The 8,992-nt window shown below is 44.6% G+C and overlaps 1 protein-coding gene across 1 annotated transcript in view; it reads right to left on the reverse strand.

Moving 5' to 3' along the window:
• Positions 1-8,930, reverse strand: part of LOC119738761 (probable helicase with zinc finger domain) — a 34,047-nt gene extending 25,117 nt beyond the window's left edge. Inside the window, exon 1 of the mRNA XM_038213711.1 lies at positions 8,819-8,930. The gene's annotated coding sequence lies outside the window, so the exon portion shown is untranslated. The remainder of the gene's footprint in view (positions 1-8,818) is intronic.
• Positions 8,931-8,992: the final 62 nt, after the last annotated feature.

The following is an 8,992-nucleotide window of genomic DNA, read 5'->3' on the forward strand; positions in this document are numbered from 1 at the left end:
ATTGAAAGCTGAAATTCGAAAGGGATGGTCGATTTTTTTTCCAGGTATCTCTCAATCTTCAAGTCAAGTCTTCTACCTTTTCTTTTGGGAGGAGGGGGGCTTTTCCGCAAAGTTGCAGAAAAACCTTATTTTTCTTCTTTTTTCTTTCTTTCTGTTAAACATCTTTAACCCTAACTCCCTAGGCCTTTTTGCTAGGATGTAGCCTCAATCCTGCAAATTCCTCCGTTATTTCTTGAATATGGTCCATGGAGGGATGACCACTGCCTGAATCCTGCAAAATCCTCCGGCTATGTCTGTCAATAGGCTGAGGCAGAGGCAGTGACATCCTGGCGCAGTGCGGAGGATGTCAAGTATAGTCAAGGACTAAATTTATGCACGGCTGAGCATAAACAACACAAGGTCCGGCCCAAGACCTTGACACAGTGCGTACTCCGAAATCAGCAACGCACTTTTGCCATGTAACCTCAATCCTGCAAATTCCTCCAATTTGCAAAAAGGATTTTGGAGGATTCAGGGCGGTTAGGGTTAAAACATGCTTTCATCCTGTTAACTTAGTTGACTGTTCATGGATTCACTGTAATACAAGGGATTTTTAAATGCCATTTTCTCAAACATTAGTTTTACAAAGTAATTTAGTTGGTAGTCTATACATCCATAACCAAACCCTGTATCCCCTAATGTTACATACCATTAGAAAACTCATTTTTTTAAATTAAAGTTCGACTTCATGCTCACTTTGTGGAGACTGATCACATTTTTAAATACTGACCGTATATTAGGGGTGTGCATTTACGGGTAGAACATGAACCGGGCAGCTGATAAAAAAAAACCTGGTACCCAGGTCCCCGTTAAAGAAACCCAACCGACTGTAAGTGAATAATAGTCTAAAGCATCCTGTGAAATCGTGGCACCTTGTGTGCTGTCATTTTCAAGAAAAATTGAATTTTGTATCAATTTCCAACGATGAGTGGCCGACAATCGCTGCAAAAAAAAACAACTTACTTTTTTTCAAATAGGCCTACTGCCCCAATTTACCAAATTCAATTAGTCCACATTTTGTTTAAATGCGCTAAAACATGGATCCGTGAACGGGTGCAAGCCAGCTTCCCTGACTTGACAATTCTTCAACGTCCATAGATTGAGCACTCCGTTTCATCTGAACTACATGTAAAGGTCAGGGAACCAGACTACAAGAATAACATTTTTTTCTTGGTTTTTCCAGCATCTATGAACACAAAACTTTAAACAGGCCAGTGTAAAAATATTTGCCATAAGATACAAACCCCCAAATCCATCCATTTCTGAAAATTACAACAAAAGCAAATGTTGTATAATACCTTTAATTTAAGAAATATCAGTTGGCCATTTCATTCTAAATTGATAGCAACAAGCAGGACATGAGGCCTATTCAAAGAACTGTAAGGCCAAAAGAAAAAGTCTCCGGTTTCTGGTATGCGCGCGCGACGCCATAGCCATGTGCGTCGGCAAAATGAATTTTTTTTTTTTTCAATGAAAGATGACGTCTCAAAACCGCCAAACTCACTGGTTTGACTGGAATCCTGCTGCTGCACAATTTTAACGTGTTTTTAGATTGGGTTATGGTCGCGAATAAGCTTTATGTGGCCTCTCTGGACTCCCATATATTTGCACTAAGTTTAGTCGGGCACCATTTGCAGTCATCAGCCGACATTTGAAGCAAAAAAAACAGGTAAAAAAAAAAAAAAAAGCCGCGTCGCCGCACCACTTTTTGGGCAAGCTCCATACCAGAAACCGGAGACTTTTTTTTTTGGCCTAACGGTAAGTTGATTCTGTGAGAGTCTGCTTGCCCACAAAAAAAAAGCAGCTTTTCAAATCTGGTCCCTGACATGCCCGAGTCTACTGCCTGGCTGCAATAATTCATGGGGCCGTATCATAAGTCCGACGCCTCATAGGTCCGATGCCTCATAAGTCCAAAATTTCGGACTTATGAGGCGTCGGACTTATGAGGCATAACATTTATTTATTCCGTCTCATAGGTCCGACGCCTCATACATGTAGGTCCGACGCCTCATAAGTCCAACGCCTCATAAGTCGACGTCGGAAAAACGAGGCGCTTAATTTGTCCGACCTACGAGGCGTCGGAGCTATGAGGCGTCGGACTTATGAGGCGTCGGACTTATGAGGCATCGGACCTATGAGGCGTCAGACTTATGGGCCTTTATTTGGTTAGGGGATGCGAATTTTGTCGGACTTATGAGGCGTCGGACCTATGAGGCGTCGGACTTATGAGCGGACCCCAATTCATGTGAGAACAGAAGGGCATCTAGACAGAGAAATTCAAATTTGCCAAGTGGAAAACTTGGCAAATTAAAACAAAAATGGTTTTTGGAATAAATTGATGGAATCAATATTAGAACCCTTCTGAAATATGAATGAAACTTTCACAGCTAACCCCATTGTGACTGTACATGTACCTACATGTACCGGATAAATACAGAGTTCTAAATAATAAATAGGTCCTTGGTTACACCACGGAAAATTAATCTTAAAACAAGTAAAAAGCTGTATTAAATAATTGTCCAAAATTGTTGGCTGCATTTTACTTTATATGAAGTTGCAAACCATTTATAAGTTGCGAGTCTTAGTACAACTGCAACCATTGTTTAATAAACGTGTAACCTTTCATGCCGACCCTACCCGCATCCGCACATCGTCTCGGTATTTGTACATGCTGCCCTCTACTGTTTACTATTTACTTCATCACATTCCATCCAACCATGGAGGAAGGCTTCCTCCATGATCCCCAAAAAACAACAATGCCATTTTCGGGTGGCCCTACAATTCTACAGTTGCTCAATTAGTCATGTTATTAGGATACTTAGCCCCATAATGTGGCCAGTTTACTGGACTGCCTCCGTAAACATAGGCCACACGTCCACCATCTTGGAATCTGACTCGCCGAAATTTTGAAAGTGATTTCCACATTGCGACTTCAAACCCAGTTCATTTATGCTTTAAAAATACACTCACCCTCTTAATAACAAAATTAGAACCTGCTGCCAGTGTCAGTTGCCCAGCTGCTGCGTAATTTACGACATTTTCTGGACTATTCTGACTACAGAGATGAAACTGGCATGTGGCAAAAAAATCGGAAAAAAGGCCGAACAAAAATACGTGTCCGAAATCTGGGCCGCGCTGCCATTACACACATATACATGCATGTACAATATACTTCATGCCCAATTTCCGGACACCAACTCCTGCTTTATTTTTTATTCAAACAAAATTTTATGATGAAAAAAAAAATGAAAAATCTAAAAATTAATGTGGCCTGACGTTGCGAACTTAGCAAGTTCTTCTTCAGAGGCTAAAACAGAAATGACAGAGGTACATACATTGACATGGGGGTGCACACAAACATGCAGGGATGAAAGAAGAAACACAAAAGGAGGATTAGGTGGGAAAGGTGTGGAAAGATGCAGGAGAGGGTGGATGAGAGAACAAAGAAACAAAGGGAGATGGCAAACCACAAGGGGTCTGGTATGAACAGGGGAGGGACCAGAAAGGGGAAGGATCAAAGGTCACAGGGAGTGGGAACGGACAAAAGAGTGTGGGAGTGAAAGGGGATTATGGGGGGGGGGGGGGGGGGGGGGGGAACAGTATGGAGGTGGAAAGGGATGAAAGATGGGGAAAGATGGGTAAACACAAACAATGAAGACCAGGTGGATTATCTGTAACAGAAGACAATGGAGGAAGAAAAAAAAATATTAATCATTTCCAAGTTGGATGTTGAGACCATGTGGTTGAATAGTTCGAAGACGATTCATCCACACTTTCTCTCTGCTGAGGCGAACTGAGTCCTTGCGATGACCAAGAGATTCAATGCCCTGCAAAATCATATCAGAAATGGAGTGGTTAGGCAGGTTGAAGTGATGACCAACAGGGGTGTCTAGTTTCTTGGTGTTGACCGTAGACCGGTGGGCATAGAAACGCTTCTTGAGCGTATTCTTAGTCTCACCTACATACTGCACTCCACAGACCCTGCAAGAAATGAGATATATGACATTAGGGGTGTTACAAGTGATGTTACCAATGGTTCTGTGGGTAGTGACAGAAGAGTGGCCAGAAAAGGAGTCAGACTCCTGGATATGAATCTGGCAGACAACACATCTGGAACTGCACTTGAAAGTACCATGCTGGGTGGGAGGGGATGCATCTAAGGATGGGACTTCAGCTCGAACAATCAAGTCCCGTAGATTTCGAGGACGCCTGTAAGCCAATGTGGGGCCGTTGGGGATGGCGCGGGCAAGGCGATCTGAAGTATGGAGGATATGATGATTGTCATTAGTGATTTTGCGAAGGGGAGGGAGATTGGGGTGAAACGTGGTAACCAAGGGAATCATGGGTTTGGCCATGGCATCAGGGGCCTTTCCCATGAGAGCTAGATTTCTGGGGATAGCTTTAGCTCTGGCAATGGCACGATGAACTTGGCGAGAGCTGTGACCCCTGGCCACCAAGTTGTTCCTCAGTATCTGTGTATGGCGGGAGAAATCGGAATCATTAGAACAAATTCTTCTGAGTCTGAGTGCCTGGCTAAACGCTATGCCAGTTTTGCAGTGCCTGGGGTGACAGCTGGAGGAGTGGAGGTACTGGTGGGTGTCCGTGGGTTTGGAATACAGGTCAGTGGTTAGTGAGTTGCCTTGCTTGCGGACGGTGACATCCAGAAAGTGGGTTTGGTGAGCCGAGAACTCCGATGTGAATTTGATGGTTCTGTGGAAGGAATTGATGTGGTTAGTGAAGGTCAAGAGACTGTCCTCATCGCTGGTCCAGATGAAAAAAACATCATCAATATATCTCCACCAGATCCAAGGGCGACATGGGGCTGAGGCAAGAATGCGTTCTTCGAGGTCACCCATGAAGAGGCAAGCCATGGATGGGGCCATGCGAGTGCCCATTGCAGTGCCGTGTACCTGTAGATAGTGTTCACCAAGGAAGGAAAAATTGTTCTTCGTTAGTATAAGTCTCATGAGGGTGCCAACATCACTGATGGGAGGAGTCGTGTGTCCTGCCTTGGCCAGAGCCAAGGAGCAAGCACGAACACCCTCCTCATGTGGGATGTTGGTGTACAGAGATGAGACGTCGAAAGTCCCAATGATGGCCGTACTGGGAATCTGGTCCTTGATTCCTTCAAGCTTGCGTAGGAAGTCTGGGGTGTCGTGAATGTATGACGAAATCTGTGGGACAAGGGGTTTGAGAAAACTGTCAATGAACAGGGAGATGCGTTCCGTGGGTGAGCCATTACCGGAGATGATGGGTCTACCGGGGTTGCCAGCCTTGTGAATCTTGGGTAGAAGGTAAAATCTGGCAGTCCTACAATCACAGGGAGAAAGAAATTTGTGAGCTTTCTTGGACAACTGGTCACGTGATCGCATATCGTCAAGTACCTGTTGTATATCTCGACAGAAAGTGCCTGTGGGGTCAGAGTCAAGGCGGGTATAGTTAGTGCGATTATCCAACTGACGGTGGGCCTCATCAATGTACTGCTGACGATCCATGATGACCACAGCTGAACCTTTATCTGCTGGCTTGATGATGATGTCGGTGCGAGAGCGCAAGGAGTTGAGAGCCAGGCGCTCCTCTCTGGGGAGATTATCATGAGTCCTGTGGGGGAAGTTGTCCGGGTTAGTGACTTGGGAATTTATAACTTGAACGTATGTCTCTATGGCTGGCACACGATTCTTGGGGGGTACCCATGAACTCTTGACTCGAAAAGGCTCTGACTCACACGGTTCACTGTCCAGGAAAAACTCACGCAGACGGATTCTACGGTAGTATTCCGTGAGATCTTGGCTGAGCTGAACCTGGTTCACAGAACGGGGAGCGGGACAAAAATTGAGACCCTTGGAGAGAAGTTTGTGCTCTGCGTCAGATATTGATGAGGAAGAAAGATTAACTACAGTGTTGACAGGGGGTTCTGGCGGTGGCGTGGTAGATGGGGACCTAGGACGTCTGAAACGTCTGTGTCTGCGTTGCTGTTGCTTGGCAAGCAGGGTCTGTGGAGTGCAGTATGTAGGTGAGACTAAGAATACGCTCAAGAAGCGTTTCTATGCCCACCGGTCTACGGTCAACACCAAGAAACTAGACACCCCTGTTGGTCATCACTTCAACCTGCCTAACCACTCCATTTCTGATATGATTTTGCAGGGCATTGAATCTCTTGGCCATCGCAAGGACTCAGTTCGCCTCAGCAGAGAGAAAGTGTGGATGAATCGTCTTCGAACTATTCAACCACATGGTCTCAACATCCAACTTGGAAATGATTAATATTTTTTTTCTTCCTCCATTGTCTTCTGTTACAGATAATCCACCTGGTCTTCATTGTTTGTGTTTACCCATCTTTCCCCATCTTTCATCCCTTTCCACCTCCATACTGTTCCCCCCCCCCCCCCCCCCCCCCCGCATAATCCCCTTTCACTCCCACACTCTTTTGTCCGTTCCCACTCCCTGTGACCTTTGATCCTTCCCCTTTCTGGTCCCTCCCCTGTTCATACCAGACCCCTTGTGGTTTGCCATCTCCCTTTGTTTCTTTGTTCTCTCATCCACCCTCTCCTGCATCTTTCCACACCTTTCCCACCTAATCCTCCTTTTGTGTTTCTTCTTTCATCCCTGCATGTTTGTGTGCACCCCCATGTCAATGTATGTACCTCTGTCATTTCTGTTTTAGCCTCTGAAGAAGAACTTGCTAAGTTCGCAACGTCAGGCCACATTAATTTTTAGATTTATATATTTCAGGTCCACCCAGTCAGTAAGCAGTTTGCAGCAGTCTTACTTTTTTCATGAAAAAAAAATGGTCAGCGTTTTCATTGCATAAAATGCCTGAATTACGGTTAGAGTAATGGAGTCATCAATAAAGAAGTTCACTTCTTACTTGAGAAAGTTGAGGGAAAAGTCCGAAAGACAAGGGCACTGTTCATGGTGCTTCAATCATGTCCATGATTCAACCACTTGCATTCATGCATGGGAAAAAAATCAGGCATTACCGTCTTTCTCTTCCAACAAATGCCAGTGAAATGTTTCGCTAATGCTCTCTTCGCTATCCTCGAGATATTCATCATGATTTTTAAAGCATTGCATTTTGTACAACTGAATCTGAAACCTCCGAAAATCGCACAACATAATGATTTTATCCACAGGATCCTTCACAAGGCTACCCGTCCCGGCCGGCCATGTGCTAGCGGACGGTACGGTGGTGCGGTACGTACGCACGCTGGTACCATTGCATATTCGCACGCACGTGCGACACAGTGATTTTTCCATGTCGCCTGTCAATGTTTAACCTTTTGTCCAGCCAGAGAAGGCTCCGATCAGTGTTATGCCCTGTGTTTCTACCGTTGAAACTCTCCAATAACGACTGGTGAAAGAGATTAAAACTACGTTCGCGATGATTTTAGCACGCCATTTCCATCGACTTTCTTCGAAATTATGATTGAAATAAAATGACATTTTGTGAAAAAATCATCAGAAAATCAAATTTTGTGGGACACACTGTAAAAAAATCGGAAATTTCGTTGGAAAATTCAAAAAGTCAGTTTTCCGATTAAAATCGGAAAAGTTTCATCTCTGTGACTATTCCTAGGATCAGGAATAGTCAGAATCTTTTGGTCTGGGAACCGGACTACCACTGGGCCTGCGCCGTGCGTCCTGCACGCGTGATTGACAGGTGAACGAGTTGCGCGAGGGCATTGTTCAGTTAGACCATGGAGATAGCTCCATGGTTGGACCAAGTTGCCAAGAAGGATCCAGAAAATGTCGTAAATTTTCTGGATCCTTCTTGGCAACTTGGTCCAACCATGGAGCTATCTCCATGGTCTAACTGAACAATGCCCTCGCGCAACTCGTTCACCTGTCAATCACGCGTGCAGGACGCACGGCGCAGGCCCAGTGGTAGTCCGGTTCCCAGACCAAAAGATTCTGACTATTCCTGATCCTAGGAATAGTCAGAATAGTCCAGAAAATGTCGTAAATTACGCAGCAGCTGGGCAACTGACACTGGCAGCAGGTTCTAATTTTGTTATTAAGAGGGTGAGTGTATTTTTAAAGCATAAATGAACTGGATTTGAAGTCGCAATGTGGAAATCACTTTCAAAATTTCGGCGAGTCAGATTCCAAGATGGTGGACGTGTGGCCTATGTTTACGGAGGCAGTCCAGTAAACTGGCCACATTATGGGGCTATAGGATACTATACTGTTGAATTATTGTCAGCAGCTTGTTGTCAGCAAGTTGAGCAACTGAACAATTCATTACCAATGGCAATACTGCGAATTTGACGTTTTGCTAATGCTATCTCACAAAAAATTGAAAAAGCTGACATTGAAAAGTGACATTTTTGTTGTGGTGTATAAACTTGTTGTAGTCTGGTCATGCTGGTAGGCCCTAGTGTAAGAATTAAGATTAGCCCTGGCAATATATACAAAAATATGTCTAGGCTGCGTGACATACATAACATGACCCATTGCGGCATTGTCGACATGATTGTCTATGCGCGCGACACATGAATAAATCACAACACACAACCAGTGCGCAAATCAGCTGTCAATGATGTCACTTGCACTGCGCAATAGTCCTCCAATACGAATCTGCATCTGCATACGTTACCACTGTGACGCAATGGAACTTTTCATTTATTTACATCACATTTCAACACCTGCAGCTCACGAATGCACGCTACCCCGAGCTCACGAGTGCTATATTTTAACAAGGTCATGTCCTTCCACTGTCTAACAAGTGTACAACTCCGGTAATAGTGCTTATTTTGCCGAAGTCTCTCGCAATCCTTACCTAAAAATTGCACTTCACTCATCGTCGTAGTCACTTCTTCTCTTCTTCGTCCGCCATTTTAGGTGTCGTACGTCTCTGATCTTCGCGGGAAACCGCGCGAGGGCTCACTCGAAAGTCATATGATTGGTATCTACTATTTACAAACTTGCCAAAATTAATTGACGTGGGTGAAAT

This window comes from Patiria miniata, unplaced genomic scaffold, assembly GCF_015706575.1.
Source record: "Patiria miniata isolate m_02_andy unplaced genomic scaffold, ASM1570657v1 HiC_scaffold_3, whole genome shotgun sequence".
NCBI classification, from domain to species: domain Eukaryota; kingdom Metazoa; phylum Echinodermata; class Asteroidea; order Valvatida; family Asterinidae; genus Patiria; species Patiria miniata.